We start from the raw sequence: 17,689 nt of genomic DNA, 5'->3' as shown, positions 1-17,689 counted from the left end.
AGAAGGTGCTTTGAAAAGGGAAACACGGTGCTACCAGTCTGTCAATCACACCCACTGCTGGGCCTATCACCTGAGAACATGAGAATCAAAAAGTCACAGGCTGGCAATCCTGCACTCCAACAATATTTACCATCGCCAACGCTTGGAAGCAATGAAAATGTCCATCAACCGAGGAATGCACAAAGTAGAAGTGGTCCACGTACACAGTGGAAAATTACTCCAATAAGAAATAAAAATTAAGTTTAAAAATCCAACAAAAGTAAGGAGACATCAGATTGTGTGGGTGTGTCCGGGCACACTCCACTCTAATTTATAACCGAGAAACACCACAGGCCGCAAGGGCTTTTCCCTAGGTACCAGGGTGGGGAACATAGAAAGGCTGCCACCCTCTGGCAGTTACCTGCACAAGCAGCTTTAAAGCCTGTGCGAATGGTCATTGCATAGGAACAAGTACTGCAGAACTGTAAATGAAACCTGCCCTCAAAATGTCTTGAGGGAGGTAATGGCCAAAACATTTCAAAATGTGACACATACTTTAAGAGAACCCTCTGAAGAACGAAGGGGTAATCACAGCTTGAAAAATAAAAAGGACATGTCTTAAAGCTCAATTTCAACGGATTATGAGGCACGTGCGAATTCAACCACAAAGCGGTATCAGCTCACAAGTGGCAGAATAACCATCAGCAAGAAAACTACAAACAATAAATGCTGAAGGTGTTGTGGAGAAATGCCTACCCTCAACTTCAAGGGGGACGTAACTTGGAAAGGGCCACGAACGAGAACAGAAGGGAGGTGCCTTAAAAAGGTAAACATTGAGCTACCATATGATCCAGCAGGCCCACTCCTCGACCTATAATCTAAGAAGAGAGAATTGGAAAGACACAGGCAGGCAAATCTGCATGGCACAGTATTACAATAGCCAAGATATGGAAGTAACCAAGAAGTCCACCAACAGACGGGTGGACACAGAAGAACTCCTCCATGTACAGATGGAATATTCGCTAGTGAAAAAAATGAAACAATGCCATTTGCAGCACCATAGATGAGTCTAGACGTAATCACGCCACCTGTAGTAAGTGAGAAAGCAAAAGACACATATCCTATCATATCACTTTCAGGAGTACCTTCAAAATTGATACCAGTGAAGATATTTCCACAGAGAAAGGCAATCACAGATTCATTAAAAAACTTATGGTTCACCAAATAGAAAGGGATGAGGATTGGACACACTACCATATTGGGGTTAACAGAGATATACAAACCATGTGAAATATATAATCACCAAAGATGTACGGAAGATCAGGAGAAGACTACTCAACATTGTGTCATAACCTACATGGGAAAAGGATGCGAGGAAGAATAGATACACGTATATGTGTGAAAGAAGCACATCTTGCACACCTAGAACAAACAAGGCATTGTAATCAAATGTGCTGGGATAAAAAATAAAAAGTAAATTACAAATATGAACAAGAAGTAATGAGACATAACCTTAAAGGGCTTTTTCCTGGCACATTCCATTCTAATTTACAACCTAGAACACCACTTCCATTAAGCCTCTGTTTCCCTAGTAACCAAATTTGGTAAAGGAGAAATGCTGCCACCTTGTGGCCGTTTCCTGCAAGAGCAGCTTTAAACTCACAGCTAATGGTCACTTAACACTCAGAAGGACTGAGGGCTGTAAAGGACACCTGCCCTAAAAAAGTGTGCTGAAGTAGGGAGTGGACAAAAAAATTCAAAACAGGCAAATGTTTCAAGAGGAGGGTATGAAGAGTTAAGTTTTATTCACACTCTTTTTAAAAAGAAGGAAAATGGATAAAAGCTCAACCTCAGGGAGTGTTAGACCCATGCAATCTAATCTACAAAAAGTTTCAACTTACACCAGTCGACTGACCATCAGCAAAAAGTCTACAAACAATAAATGCTGAAGGGGTTTTAGAGAACTGTGTACCCTCTACCTGCTGGTGAGACGTAAAGGGGTCACAGCCAATAATGAGAACAGAAAGGAGCTCTGTTTCAAAGTAAAAATGGAGGTACCGTTCAATCCAGCAGGCGCACCATTGGACCTCTCACCTGAGAAGACAAGAATCGAGAAGACACAGGCCGCAAAAGCTGCAGAGCAGCCTTATTCACAAGAGCCAAGAGAGTAAAGCAATCAAAATGTACAACAACAGGTGAATGGATAAAGAAGAAGTGGTCCATGTACACAATGGAATATTAGCTATGGAAAACAATGAACCATTGCTCTCTGAGGCACCACAAATGAGTCTGGAGATAATCATGAAACATGAGGTAGGTCGGAAAGCAAAAGACCTATACTCTATGATATCACTTATAGGCGTTATCTAATAACTGACACAAATGAACATATTTCCACAGAGAAAGACACTCACAGAGTTAGAAAACAAACTATGCTCATCTAAAAGGAAAGGTGGGGGGAATGGATAAATTAAGATTAGTGTTACTATATGGATACAAACACATATTATATACATATCTCAAAAAGACCGACAATATAGCAAGGGAGGTCTGCGGAACCCTCTGTAACATTTTACAAGGGAAGAGGATCTGTACTTGAATAGACATATGTAATGTACAAATGAACCAGATTGTGTACACCTAGGACAAACGATATGCTAAGCTTTGCCCCAATTAAAAAAAAATTTTAAAACCAAGAAGAAATAATGAGACATAAACTTATGGGGGTTTCTCCATGCACATTCCAATGTAATTTACAACCTAGGAACACGACTTCCAGAAAGGCTCTGCTGCCCTAGTACCCAGATTTGGGAATGGAGAAATGCTGCCTGCTTGAGGCCTCTTCCCACAACAGCAGCTTTAAACCCATTGCTAAAGGTCACTAAATATTCACCACACTTGCAGTTCGGTAAATGACACCTGCTCTCTAAAAAAATTCTGGGGTGGAAAATCGACCAAAAATTTCAAAAGAGGGCAACCTTCCAAGAGGACGATTTCAAGAGTTATACTGTACGCCCAACTGTTTCCTTTTTTGAACAGAAAAGAAAACGGCGGAGAAAAATAATGAGTTTTACGAATTTTCAACGACATGCAAACCCAAATTACAAAATCCTATCAGCTCACAGCAGCCAGAAGGGCCATTAGCATACAGGCTGCAAACAATAAATGCTGAAGCGATTGTGGAGAAATGCGTACCCTCGATTCTAAGGGGGACGTGGTAAGTGCCACTAATGAAAACGCAAAGAAGGTGCTTTGAAAAGGGAAACACGGTGCTACCAGTCAGTCAATCACACCCACTGCTGGGCCTATCACCTGAGAACATGAGAATCAAAAAGTCACAGGCTGGCAATCCTGCACTCCAACAATATTTACCATAGCCAACGCTTGGAAGCAATGAAAATGTCCATCAACCGAGGAATGCACAAAGTAGAAGTGGTCCACGTACACAGTGGAAAATTACTCCAATAAGAAATAAAAATTAAGTTTAAAAATCCAACAAAATTAAGGAGACATCAGATTGTGTGGGTGTGTCCGGGCACACTCCACTCTAATTTATAACCGAGAAACACCACAGGCCGCAAGGGCTTTTCCCTAGGTACCAGGGTGGGGAACATAGAAAGGCTGCCCCCCTCTGGCAGTTACCTGCACAAGCAGCTTTAAAGCCTGTGCTAATGGTCATTGCATAGGAACAAGTACTGCAGAACTGTAAATGAAACCTGCCCTCAAAATGTCTTGAGGGAGGTAATGGCCAAAACATTTCAAAATGTGACACATACTTTAAGAGAACCCTCTGAAGAACGAAGGGGTAATCACAGCTTGAAAAATAAAAAGGACATGTCTTAAAGCTCAATTTCAACGGATTATGAGGCACGTGCGAATTCAACCACAAAGCGGTATCAGCTCACAAGTGGCAGAATAACCATCAGCAAGAAAACTACAAACAATAAATGCTGAAGGTGTTGTGGAGAAATGCCTACCCTCAACTTCAAGGGGGACGTAACTTGGAAAGGGCCACGAACGAGAACAGAAGGGAGGTGCCTTAAAAAGGTAAACATTGAGCTACCATATGATCCAGCAGGCCCACTCCTCGACCTATAATCTAAGAAGAGAGAATTGGAAAGACACAGGCAGGCAAATCTGCATGGCACAGTATTACAATAGCCAAGATATGGAAGTAACCAAGAAGTCCACCAACAGACGGGTGGACACAGAAGAACTCCTCCATGTACAGATGGAATATTCGCTAGTGAAAAAAATGAAACAATGCCATTTGCAGCACCATAGATGAGTCTAGACGTAATCACGCCACCTGTAGTAAGTGAGAAAGCAAAAGACACATATCCTATCATATCACTTTCAGGAGTACCTTCAAAATTGATACCAGTGAAGATATTTCCACAGAGAAAGGCAATCACAGATTCATTAAAAAACTTATGGTTCACCAAATAGAAAGGGATGAGGATTGGACACACTACCATATTGGGGTTAACAGAGATATACAAACCATGTGAAATATATAATCACCAAAGATGTACGGAAGACCAGGAGAAGACTACTCAACATTGTGTCATAACCTACATGGGAAAAGGATGCGAGGAAGAATAGATACACGTATATGTGTGAAAGAAGCACATCTTGCACACCCAGAACAAACAAGGCATTGTAATCAAATGTGCTGGGATAAAAAATAAAAAGTAAATTACAAATATGAACAAGAAGTAATGAGACATAACCTTAAAGGGCTTTTTCCTGGCACATTCCATTCTAATTTACAACCTAGAACACCACTTCCATTAAGCCTCTGTTTCCCTAGTAACCAAATTTGGTAAAGGAGAAATGCTGCCACCTTGTGGCCGTTTCCTGCAAGAGCAGCTTTAAACTCACAGCTAATGGTCACTTAACACTCAGAAGGACTGAGGGCTGTAAAGGACACCTGCCCTAAAAAAGTGTGCTGAAGTAGGGAGTGGACAAATAAATTCAAAACAGGCAAATGTTTCAAGAGGAGGGTATGAAGAGTTAAGTTTTATTCACACTCTTTTTAAAAAGAAGGAAAATGGATAAAAGCTCAACCTCAGGGAGTGTTAGACCCATGCAATCTAATCTACAAAAAGTTTCAACTTACACCAGTCGACTGACCATCAGCAAAAAGTCTACAAACAATAAATGCTGAAGGGGTTTTAGAGAACTGTGTACCCTCTACCTGCTGGTGAGACGTAAAGGGGTCACAGCCAATAATGAGAACAGAAAGGAGCTCTGTTTCAAAGTAAAAATGGAGGTACCGTTCAATCCAGCAGGCGCACCATTGGACCTCTCTCCTGAGAAGACAAGAATCGAGAAGACACAGGCCGCAAAAGCTACAGAGCAGCCTTACTCACAAGAGCCAAGAGAGTAAAGCAATCAAAATGTACAACAACAGGTGAATGGATAAAGAAGAAGTGGTCCATGTACACAATGGAATATTAGCTATGGAAAACAATGAACCATTGCTCTCTGAGGCACCACAAATGAGTCTGGAGATAATCATGAAACATGAGGTAGGTCGGAAAGCAAAAGACCTATACTCTATGATATCACTTCTAGGCGTTATCTAATAACTGACACAAATGAACATATTTCCACAGAGAAAGACACTCACAGAGTTAGAAAACAAACTATGCTCATCTAAAAGGAAAGGTGGGGGGAATGGATAAATTAAGATTAGTGTTACTATATGGATACAAACACATATTATATACATATCTCAAAAAGACCGACAATATAGCAAGGGAGGTCTGCGGAACCCTCTGTAACATTTTACAAGGGAAGAGGATCTGTACTTGAATAGACATATATAATGTACAAATGAACCAGATTGTGTACACCTAGGACAAACGATATGCTAAGCTTTGCCCCAATTAAAAAAAAAATTTAAAACCAAGAAGAAATAATGAGACATAAACTTATGGGGGTTTCTCCATGCACATTCCAATGTAATTTACAACCTAGGAACACGACTTCCAGAAAGGCTCTGCTGCCCTAGTACCCAGATTTGGGAATGGAGAAATGCTGCCTGCTTGAGGCCTCTTCCCACAACAGCAGCTTTAAACCCATTGCTAAAGGTCACTAAATATTCACCACACTTGCAGTTCGGTAAATGACACCTGCTCTCTAAAAAAATTCTGGGGTGGAAAATCGACCAAAAATTTCAAAAGAGGGCAACCTTCCAAGAGGACGATTTCAAGAGTTATACTGTACGCCCAACTGTTTCCTTTTTTGAACAGAAAAGAAAACGGCGGAGAAAAATAATGAGTTTTACGAATTTTCAACGACATGCAAACCCAAATTACAAAATCCTATCAGCTCACAGCAGCCAGAAGGGCCATTAGCATACAGGCTGCAAACAATAAATGCTGAAGCGATTGTGGAGAAATGCGTACCCTCGATTCTAAGGGGGACGTGGTAAGTGCCACTAATGAAAACGCAAAGAAGGTGCTTTGAAAAGGGAAACACGGTGCTACCAGTCAGTCAATCACACCCACTGCTGGGCCTATCACCTGAGAACATGAGAATCAAAAAGTCACAGGCTGGCAATCCTGCACTCCAACAATATTTACCATCGCCAACGCTTGGAAGCAATGAAAATGTCCATCAACCGAGGAATGCACAAAGTAGAAGTGGTCCACGTACACAGTGGAAAATTACTCCAATAAGAAATAAAAATTAAGTTTAAAAATCCAACAAAAGTAAGGAGACATCAGATTGTGTGGGTGTGTCCGGGCACACTCCACTCTAATTTATAACCGAGAAACACCACAGGCCGCAAGGGCTTTTCCCTAGGTACCAGGGTGGGGAACATAGAAAGGCTGCCCCCCTCTGGCAGTTACCTGCACAAGCAGCTTTAAAGCCTGTGCTAATGGTCATTGCATAGGAACAAGTACTGCAGAACTGTAAATGAAACCTGCCCTCAAAATGTCTTGAGGGAGGTAATGGCCAAAACATTTCAAAATGTGACACATACTTTAAGAGAACCCTCTGAAGAACGAAGGGGTAATCACAGCTTGAAAAATAAAAAGGACATGTCTTAAAGCTCAATTTCAACGGATTATGAGGCACGTGCGAATTCAACCACAAAGCGGTATCAGCTCACAAGTGGCAGAATAACCATCAGCAAGAAAACTACAAACAATAAATGCTGAAGGTGTTGTGGAGAAATGCCTACCCTCAACTTCAAGGGGGACGTAACTTGGAAAGGGCCACGAACGAGAACAGAAGGGAGGTGCCTTAAAAAGGTAAACATTGAGCTACCATATGATCCAGCAGGCCCACTCCTCGACCTATAATCTAAGAAGAGAGAATTGGAAAGACACAGGCAGGCAAATCTGCATGGCACAGTATTACAATAGCCAAGATATGGAAGTAACCAAGAAGTCCACCAACAGACGGGTGGACACAGAAGAACTCCTCCATGTACAGATGGAATATTCGCTAGTGAAAAAAATGAAACAATGCCATTTGCAGCACCATAGATGAGTCTAGACGTAATCACGCCACCTGTAGTAAGTGAGAAAGCAAAAGACACATATCCTATCATATCACTTTCAGGAGTACCTTCAAAATTGATACCAGTGAAGATATTTCCACAGAGAAAGGCAATCACAGATTCATTAAAAAACTTATGGTTCACCAAATAGAAAGGGATGAGGATTGGACACACTACCATATTGGGGTTAACAGAGATATACAAACCATGTGAAATATATAATCACCAAAGATGTACGGAAGACCAGGAGAAGACTACTCAACATTGTGTCATAACCTACATGGGAAAAGGATGCGAGGAAGAATAGATACACGTATATGTGTGAAAGAAGCACATCTTGCACACCTAGAACAAACAAGGCATTGTAATCAAATGTGCTGGGATAAAAAATAAAAAGTAAATTACAAATATGAACAAGAAGTAATGAGACATAACCTTAAAGGGCTTTTTCCTGGCACATTCCATTCTAATTTACAACCTAGAACACCACTTCCATTAAGCCTCTGTTTCCCTAGTAACCAAATTTGGTAAAGGAGAAATGCTGCCACCTTGTGGCCGTTTCCTGCAAGAGCAGCTTTAAACTCACAGCTAATGGTCACTTAACACTCAGAAGGACTGAGGGCTGTAAAGGACACCTGCCCTAAAAAAGTGTGCTGAAGTAGGGAGTGGACAAAAAAATTCAAAACAGGCAAATGTTTCAAGAGGAGGGTATGAAGAGTTAAGTTTTATTCACACTCTTTTTAAAAAGAAGGAAAATGGATAAAAGCTCAACCTCAGGGAGTGTTAGACCCATGCAATCTAATCTACAAAAAGTTTCAACTTACACCAGTCGACTGACCATCAGCAAAAAGTCTACAAACAATAAATGCTGAAGGGGTTTTAGAGAACTGTGTACCCTCTACCTGCTGGTGAGACGTAAAGGGGTCACAGCCAATAATGAGAACAGAAAGGAGCTCTGTTTCAAAGTAAAAATGGAGGTACCGTTCAATCCAGCAGGCGCACCATTGGACCTCTCACCTGAGAAGACAAGAATCGAGAAGACACAGGCCGCAAAAGCTGCAGAGCAGCCTTATTCACAAGAGCCAAGAGAGTAAAGCAATCAAAATGTACAACAACAGGTGAATGGATAAAGAAGAAGTGGTCCATGTACACAATGGAATATTAGCTATGGAAAACAATGAACCATTGCTCTCTGAGGCACCACAAATGAGTCTGGAGATAATCATGAAACATGAGGTAGGTCGGAAAGCAAAAGACCTATACTCTATGATATCACTTCTAGGCGTTATCTAATAACTGACACAAATGAACATATTTCCACAGAGAAAGACACTCACAGAGTTAGAAAACAAACTATGCTCATCTAAAAGGAAAGGTGGGGGGAATGGATAAATTAAGATTAGTGTTACTATATGGATACAAACACATATATACATATCTCAAAAAGACCGACAATATAGCAAGGGAGGTCTGCGGAACCCTCTGTAACATTTTACAAGGGAAGAGGATCTGTACTTGAATAGACATATGTAATGTACAAATGAACCAGATTGTGTACACCTAGGACAAACGATATGCTAAGCTTTGCCCCAATTAAAAAAAAATTTTAAAACCAAGAAGAAATAATGAGACATAAACTTATGGGGGTTTCTCCATGCACATTCCAATGTAATTTACAACCTAGGAACACGACTTCCAGAAAGGCTCTGCTGCCCTAGTACCCAGATTTGGGAATGGAGAAATGCTGCCTGCTTGAGGCCTCTTCCCACAACAGCAGCTTTAAACCCATTGCTAAAGGTCACTAAATATTCACCACACTTGCAGTTCGGTAAATGACACCTGCTCTCTAAAAAAATTCTGGGGTGGAAAATCGACCAAAAATTTCAAAAGAGGGCAACCTTCCAAGAGGACGATTTCAAGAGTTATACTGTACGCCCAACTGTTTCCTTTTTTGAACAGAAAAGAAAACGGCGGAGAAAAATAATGAGTTTTACGAATTTTCAACGACATGCAAACCCAAATTACAAAATCCTATCAGCTCACAGCAGCCAGAAGGGCCATTAGCATACAGGCTGCAAACAATAAATGCTGAAGCGATTGTGGAGAAATGCGTACCCTCGATTCTAAGGGGGACGTGGTAAGTGCCACTAATGAAAACGCAAAGAAGGTGCTTTGAAAAGGGAAACACGGTGCTACCAGTCAGTCAATCACACCCACTGCTGGGCCTATCACCTGAGAACATGAGAATCAAAAAGTCACAGGCTGGCAATCCTGCACTCCAACAATATTTACCATCGCCAACGCTTGGAAGCAATGAAAATGTCCATCAACCGAGGAATGCACAAAGTAGAAGTGGTCCACGTACACAGTGGAAAATTACTCCAATAAGAAATAAAAATTAAGTTTAAAAATCCAACAAAAGTAAGGAGACATCAGATTGTGTGGGTGTGTCCGGGCACACTCCACTCTAATTTATAACCGAGAAACACCACAGGCCGCAAGGGCTTTTCCCTAGGTACCAGGGTGGGGAACATAGAAAGGCTGCCCCCCTCTGGCAGTTACCTGCACAAGCAGCTTTAAAGCCTGTGCGAATGGTCATTGCATAGGAACAAGTACTGCAGAACTGTAAATGAAACCTGCCCTCAAAATGTCTTGAGGGAGGTAATGGCCAAAACATTTCAAAATGTGACACATACTTTAAGAGAACCCTCTGAAGAACGAAGGGGTAATCACAGCTTGAAAAATAAAAAGGACATGTCTTAAAGCTCAATTTCAACGGATTATGAGGCACGTGCGAATTCAACCACAAAGCGGTATCAGCTCACAAGTGGCAGAATAACCATCAGCAAGAAAACTACAAACAATAAATGCTGAAGGTGTTGTGGAGAAATGCCTACCCTCAACTTCAAGGGGGACGTAACTTGGAAAGGGCCACGAACGAGAACAGAAGGGAGGTGCCTTAAAAAGGTAAACATTGAGCTACCATATGATCCAGCAGGCCCACTCCTCGACCTATAATCTAAGAAGAGAGAATTGGAAAGACACAGGCAGGCAAATCTGCATGGCACAGTATTACAATAGCCAAGATATGGAAGTAACCAAGAAGTCCACCAACAGACGGGTGGACACAGAAGAACTCCTCCATGTACAGATGGAATATTCGCTAGTGAAAAAAATGAAACAATGCCATTTGCAGCACCATAGATGAGTCTAGACGTAATCACGCCACCTGTAGTAAGTGAGAAAGCAAAAGACACATATCCTATCATATCACTTTCAGGAGTACCTTCAAAATTGATACCAGTGAAGATATTTCCACAGAGAAAGGCAATCACAGATTCATTAAAAAACTTATGGTTCACCAAATAGAAAGGGATGAGGATTGGACACACTACCATATTGGGGTTAACAGAGATATACAAACCATGTGAAATATATAATCACCAAAGATGTACGGAAGACCAGGAGAAGACTACTCAACATTGTGTCATAACCTACATGGGAAAAGGATGCGAGGAAGAATAGATACACGTATATGTGTGAAAGAAGCACATCTTGCACACCTAGAACAAACAAGGCATTGTAATCAAATGTGCTGGGATAAAAAATAAAAAGTAAATTACAAATATGAACAAGAAGTAATGAGACATAACCTTAAAGGGCTTTTTCCTGGCACATTCCATTCTAATTTACAACCTAGAACACCACTTCCATTAAGCCTCTGTTTCCCTAGTAACCAAATTTGGTAAAGGAGAAATGCTGCCACCTTGTGGCCGTTTCCTGCAAGAGCAGCTTTAAACTCACAGCTAATGGTCACTTAACACTCAGAAGGACTGAGGGCTGTAAAGGACACCTGCCCTAAAAAAGTGTGCTGAAGTAGGGAGTGGACAAAAAAATTCAAAACAGGCAAATGTTTCAAGAGGAGGGTATGAAGAGTTAAGTTTTATTCACACTCTTTTTAAAAAGAAGGAAAATGGATAAAAGCTCAACCTCAGGGAGTGTTAGACCCATGCAATCTAATCTACAAAAAGTTTCAACTTACACCAGTCGACTGACCATCAGCAAAAAGTCTACAAACAATAAATGCTGAAGGGGTTTTAGAGAACTGTGTACCCTCTACCTGCTGGTGAGACGTAAAGGGGTCACAGCCAATAATGAGAACAGAAAGGAGCTCTGTTTCAAAGTAAAAATGGAGGTACCGTTCAATCCAGCAGGCGCACCATTGGACCTCTCACCTGAGAAGACAAGAATCGAGAAGACACAGGCCGCAAAAGCTGCAGAGCAGCCTTATTCACAAGAGCCAAGAGAGTAAAGCAATCAAAATGTACAACAACAGGTGAATGGATAAAGAAGAAGTGGTCCATGTACACAATGGAATATTAGCTATGGAAAACAATGAACCATTGCTCTCTGAGGCACCACAAATGAGTCTGGAGATAATCATGAAACATGAGGTAGGTCGGAAAGCAAAAGACCTATACTCTATGATATCACTTATAGGCGTTATCTAATAACTGACACAAATGAACATATTTCCACAGAGAAAGACACTCACAGAGTTAGAAAACAAACTATGCTCATCTAAAAGGAAAGGTGGGGGGAATGGATAAATTAAGATTAGTGTTACTATATGGATACAAACACATATTATATACATATCTCAAAAAGACCGACAATATAGCAAGGGAGGTCTGCGGAACCCTCTGTAACATTTTACAAGGGAAGAGGATCTGTACTTGAATAGACATATGTAATGTACAAATGAACCAGATTGTGTACACCTAGGACAAACGATATGCTAAGCTTTGCCCCAATTAAAAAAAAATTTTAAAACCAAGAAGAAATAATGAGACATAAACTTATGGGGGTTTCTCCATGCACATTCCAATGTAATTTACAACCTAGGAACACGACTTCCAGAAAGGCTCTGCTGCCCTAGTACCCAGATTTGGGAATGGAGAAATGCTGCCTGCTTGAGGCCTCTTCCCACAACAGCAGCTTTAAACCCATTGCTAAAGGTCACTAAATATTCACCACACTTGCAGTTCGGTAAATGACACCTGCTCTCTAAAAAAATTCTGGGGTGGAAAATCGACCAAAAATTTCAAAAGAGGGCAACCTTCCAAGAGGACGATTTCAAGAGTTATACTGTACGCCCAACTGTTTCCTTTTTTGAACAGAAAAGAAAACGGCGGAGAAAAATAATGAGTTTTACGAATTTTCAACGACATGCAAACCCAAATTACAAAATCCTATCAGCTCACAGCAGCCAGAAGGGCCATTAGCATACAGGCTGCAAACAATAAATGCTGAAGCGATTGTGGAGAAATGCGTACCCTCGATTCTAAGGGGGACGTGGTAAGTGCCACTAATGAAAACGCAAAGAAGGTGCTTTGAAAAGGGAAACACGGTGCTACCAGTCAGTCAATCACACCCACTGCTGGGCCTATCACCTGAGAACATGAGAATCAAAAAGTCACAGGCTGGCAATCCTGCACTCCAACAATATTTACCATCGCCAACGCTTGGAAGCAATGAAAATGTCCATCAACCGAGGAATGCACAAAGTAGAAGTGGTCCACGTACACAGTGGAAAATTACTCCAATAAGAAATAAAAATTAAGTTTAAAAATCCAACAAAAGTAAGGAGACATCAGATTGTGTGGGTGTGTCCGGGCACACTCCACTCTAATTTATAACCGAGAAACACCACAGGCCGCAAGGGCTTTTCCCTAGGTACCAGGGTGGGGAACATAGAAAGGCTGCCACCCTCTGGCAGTTACCTGCACAAGCAGCTTTAAAGCCTGTGCTAATGGTCATTGCATAGGAACAAGTACTGCAGAACTGTAAATGAAACCTGCCCTCAAAATGTCTTGAGGGAGGTAATGGCCAAAACATTTCAAAATGTGACACATACTTTAAGAGAACCCTCTGAAGAACGAAGGGGTAATCACAGCTTGAAAAATAAAAAGGACATGTCTTAAAGCTCAATTTCAACGGATTATGAGGCACGTGCGAATTCAACCACAAAGCGGTATCAGCTCACAAGTGGCAGAATAACCATCAGCAAGAAAACTACAAACAATAAATGCTGAAGGTGTTGTGGAGAAATGCCTACCCTCAACTTCAAGGGGGACGTAACTTGGAAAGGGCCACGAACGAGAACAGAAGGGAGGTGCCTTAAAAAGGTAAACATTGAGCTACCATATGATCCAGCAGGCCCACTCCTCGACCTATAATCTAAGAAGAGAGAATTGGAAAGACACAGGCAGGCAAATCTGCATGGCACAGTATTACAATAGCCAAGATATGGAAGTAACCAAGAAGTCCACCAACAGACGGGTGGACACAGAAGAACTCCTCCATGTACAGATGGAATATTCGCTAGTGAAAAAAATGAAACAATGCCATTTGCAGCACCATAGATGAGTCTAGACGTAATCACGCCACCTGTAGTAAGTGAGAAAGCAAAAGACACATATCCTATCATATCACTTTCAGGAGTACCTTCAAAATTGATACCAGTGAAGATATTTCCACAGAGAAAGGCAATCACAGATTCATTAAAAAACTTATGGTTCACCAAATAGAAAGGGATGAGGATTGGACACACTACCATATTGGGGTTAACAGAGATATACAAACCATGTGAAATATATAATCACCAAAGATGTACGGAAGACCAGGAGAAGACTACTCAACATTGTGTCATAACCTACATGGGAAAAGGATGCGAGGAAGAATAGATACACGTATATGTGTGAAAGAAGCACATCTTGCACACCTAGAACAAACAAGGCATTGTAATCAAATGTGCTGGGATAAAAAATAAAAAGTAAATTACAAATATGAACAAGAAGTAATGAGACATAACCTTAAAGGGCTTTTTCCTGGCACATTCCATTCTAATTTACAACCTAGAACACCACTTCCATTAAGCCTCTGTTTCCCTAGTAACCAAATTTGGTAAAGGAGAAATGCTGCCACCTTGTGGCCGTTTCCTGCAAGAGCAGCTTTAAACTCACAGCTAATGGTCACTTAACACTCAGAAGGACTGAGGGCTGTAAAGGACACCTGCCCTAAAAAAGTGTGCTGAAGTAGGGAGTGGACAAAAAAATTCAAAACAGGCAAATGTTTCAAGAGGAGGGTATGAAGAGTTAAGTTTTATTCACACTCTTTTTAAAAAGAAGGAAAATGGATAAAAGCTCAACCTCAGGGAGTGTTAGACCCATGCAATCTAATCTACAAAAAGTTTCAACTTACACCAGTCGACTGACCATCAGCAAAAAGTCTACAAACAATAAATGCTGAAGGGGTTTTAGAGAACTGTGTACCCTCTACCTGCTGGTGAGACGTAAAGGGGTCACAGCCAATAATGAGAACAGAAAGGAGCTCTGTTTCAAAGTAAAAATGGAGGTACCGTTCAATCCAGCAGGCGCACCATTGGACCTCTCACCTGAGAAGACAAGAATCGAGAAGACACAGGCCGCAAAAGCTGCAGAGCAGCCTTATTCACAAGAGCCAAGAGAGTAAAGCAATCAAAATGTACAACAACAGGTGAATGGATAAAGAAGAAGTGGTCCATGTACACAATGGAATATTAGCTATGGAAAACAATGAACCATTGCTCTCTGAGGCACCACAAATGAGTCTGGAGATAATCATGAAACATGAGGTAGGTCGGAAAGCAAAAGACCTATACTCTATGATATCACTTATAGGCGTTATCTAATAACTGACACAAATGAACATATTTCCACAGAGAAAGACACTCACAGAGTTAGAAAACAAACTATGCTCATCTAAAAGGAAAGGTGGGGGGAATGGATAAATTAAGATTAGTGTTACTATATGTATACAAACACATATTATATACATATCTCAAAAAGACCGACAATATAGCAAGGGAGGTCTGCGGAACCCTCTGTAACATTTTACAAGGGAAGAGGATCTGTACTTGAATAGACATATGTAATGTACAAATGAACCAGATTGTGTACACCTAGGACAAACAATATGCTAAGCTTTACCCCAATTAAAAAAATTTTTAAAACCAAGAAGAAATAATGAGACATAAACTTATGGGGGTTTCTCCATGCACATTCCAATGTAATTTACAACCTAGGAACACGACTTCCAGAAAGGCTCTGCTGCCCTAGTACCCAGATTTGGGAATGGAGAAATGCTGCCTGCTTGAGGCCTCTTCCCACAACAGCAGCTTTAAACCCATTGCTAAAGGTCACTAAATATTCACCACACTTGCAGTTCGGTAAATGACACCTGCTCTCTAAAAAAATTCTGGGGTGGAAAATCGACCAAAAATTTCAAAAGAGGGCAACCTTCCAAGAGGACGATTTCAAGAGTTATACTGTACGCCCAACTGTTTCCTTTTTTGAACAGAAAAGAAAACGGCGGAGAAAAATAATGAGTTTTACGAATTTTCAACGACATGCAAACCCAAATTACAAAATCCTATCAGCTCACAGCAGCCAGAAGGGCCATTAGCATACAGGCTGCAAACAATAAATGCTGAAGCGATTGTGGAGAAATGCGTACCCTCGATTCTAAGGGGGACGTGGTAAGTACCACTAATGAAAACGCAAAGAAGGTGCTTTGAAAAGGGAAACACGGTGCTACCAGTCAGTCAATCACACCCACTGCTGGGCCTATCACCTGAGAACATGAGAATCAAAAAGTCACAGGCTGGCAATCCTGCACTCCAACAATATTTACCATCGCCAACGCTTGGAAGCAATGAAAATGTCCATCAACCGAGGAATGCACAAAGTAGAAGTGGTCCACGTACACAGTGGAAAATTACTCCAATAAGAAATAAAAATTAAGTTTAAAAATCCAACAAAAGTAAGGAGACATCAGATTGTGTGGGTGTGTCCGGGCACACTCCACTCTAATTTATAACCGAGAAACACCACAGGCCGCAAGGGCTTTTCCCTAGGTACCAGGGTGGGGAACATAGAAAGGCTGCCACCCTCTGGCAGTTACCTGCACAAGCAGCTTTAAAGCCTGTGCGAATGGTCATTGCATAGGAACAAGTACTGCAGAACTGTAAATGAAACCTGCCCTCAAAATGTCTTGAGGGAGGTAATGGCCAAAACATTTCAAAATGTGACACATACTTTAAGAGAACCCTCTGAAGAACGAAGGGGTAATCACAGCTTGAAAAATAAAAAGGACATGTCTTAAAGCTCAATTTCAACGGATTATGAGGCACGTGCGAATTCAACCACAAAGCGGTATCAGCTCACAAGTGGCAGAATAACCATCAGCAAGAAAACTACAAACAATAAATGCTGAAGGTGTTGTGGAGAAATGCCTACCCTCAACTTCAAGGGGGACGTAACTTGGAAAGGGCCACGAACGAGAACAGAAGGGAGGTGCCTTAAAAAGGTAAACATTGAGCTACCATATGATCCAGCAGGCCCACTCCTCGACCTATAATCTAAGAAGAGAGAATTGGAAAGACACAGGCAGGCAAATCTGCATGGCACAGTATTACAATAGCCAAGATATGGAAGTAACCAAGAAGTCCACCAACAGACGGGTGGACACAGAAGAACTCCTCCATGTACAGATGGAATATTCGCTAGTGAAAAAAATGAAACAATGCCATTTGCAGCACCATAGATGAGTCTAGACGTAATCACGCCACCTGTAGTAAGTGAGAAAGCAAAAGACACATATCCTATCATATCACTTTCAGGAGTACCTTCAAAATTGATACCAGTGAAGATATTTCCACAGAGAAAGGCAATCACAGATTCATTAAAAAACTTATGGTTCACCAAATAGAAAGGGATGAGGATTGGACACACTACCATATTGGGGTTAACAGAGATATACAAACCATGTGAAATATATAATCACCAAAGATGTACGGAAGACCAGGAGAAGACTACTCAACATTGTGTCATAACCTACATGGGAAAAGGATGCGAGGAAGAATAGATACACGTATATGTGTGAAAGAAGCACATCTTGCACACCTAGAACAAACAAGGCATTGTAATCAAATGTGCTGGGATAAAAAATAAAAAGTAAATTACAAATATGAACAAGAAGTAATGAGACATAACCTTAAAGGGCTTTTTCCTGGCACATTCCATTCTAATTTACAACCTAGAACACCACTTCCATTAAGCCTCTGTTTCCCTAGTAACCAAATTTGGTAAA

The sequence above is a fragment of the Eschrichtius robustus genome, chromosome 8 (assembly GCF_028021215.1).
Source record: "Eschrichtius robustus isolate mEscRob2 chromosome 8, mEscRob2.pri, whole genome shotgun sequence".
Taxonomy (NCBI): domain Eukaryota; kingdom Metazoa; phylum Chordata; class Mammalia; order Artiodactyla; family Eschrichtiidae; genus Eschrichtius; species Eschrichtius robustus.
Note: the sequence above shows the minus strand (reverse complement) of the source record.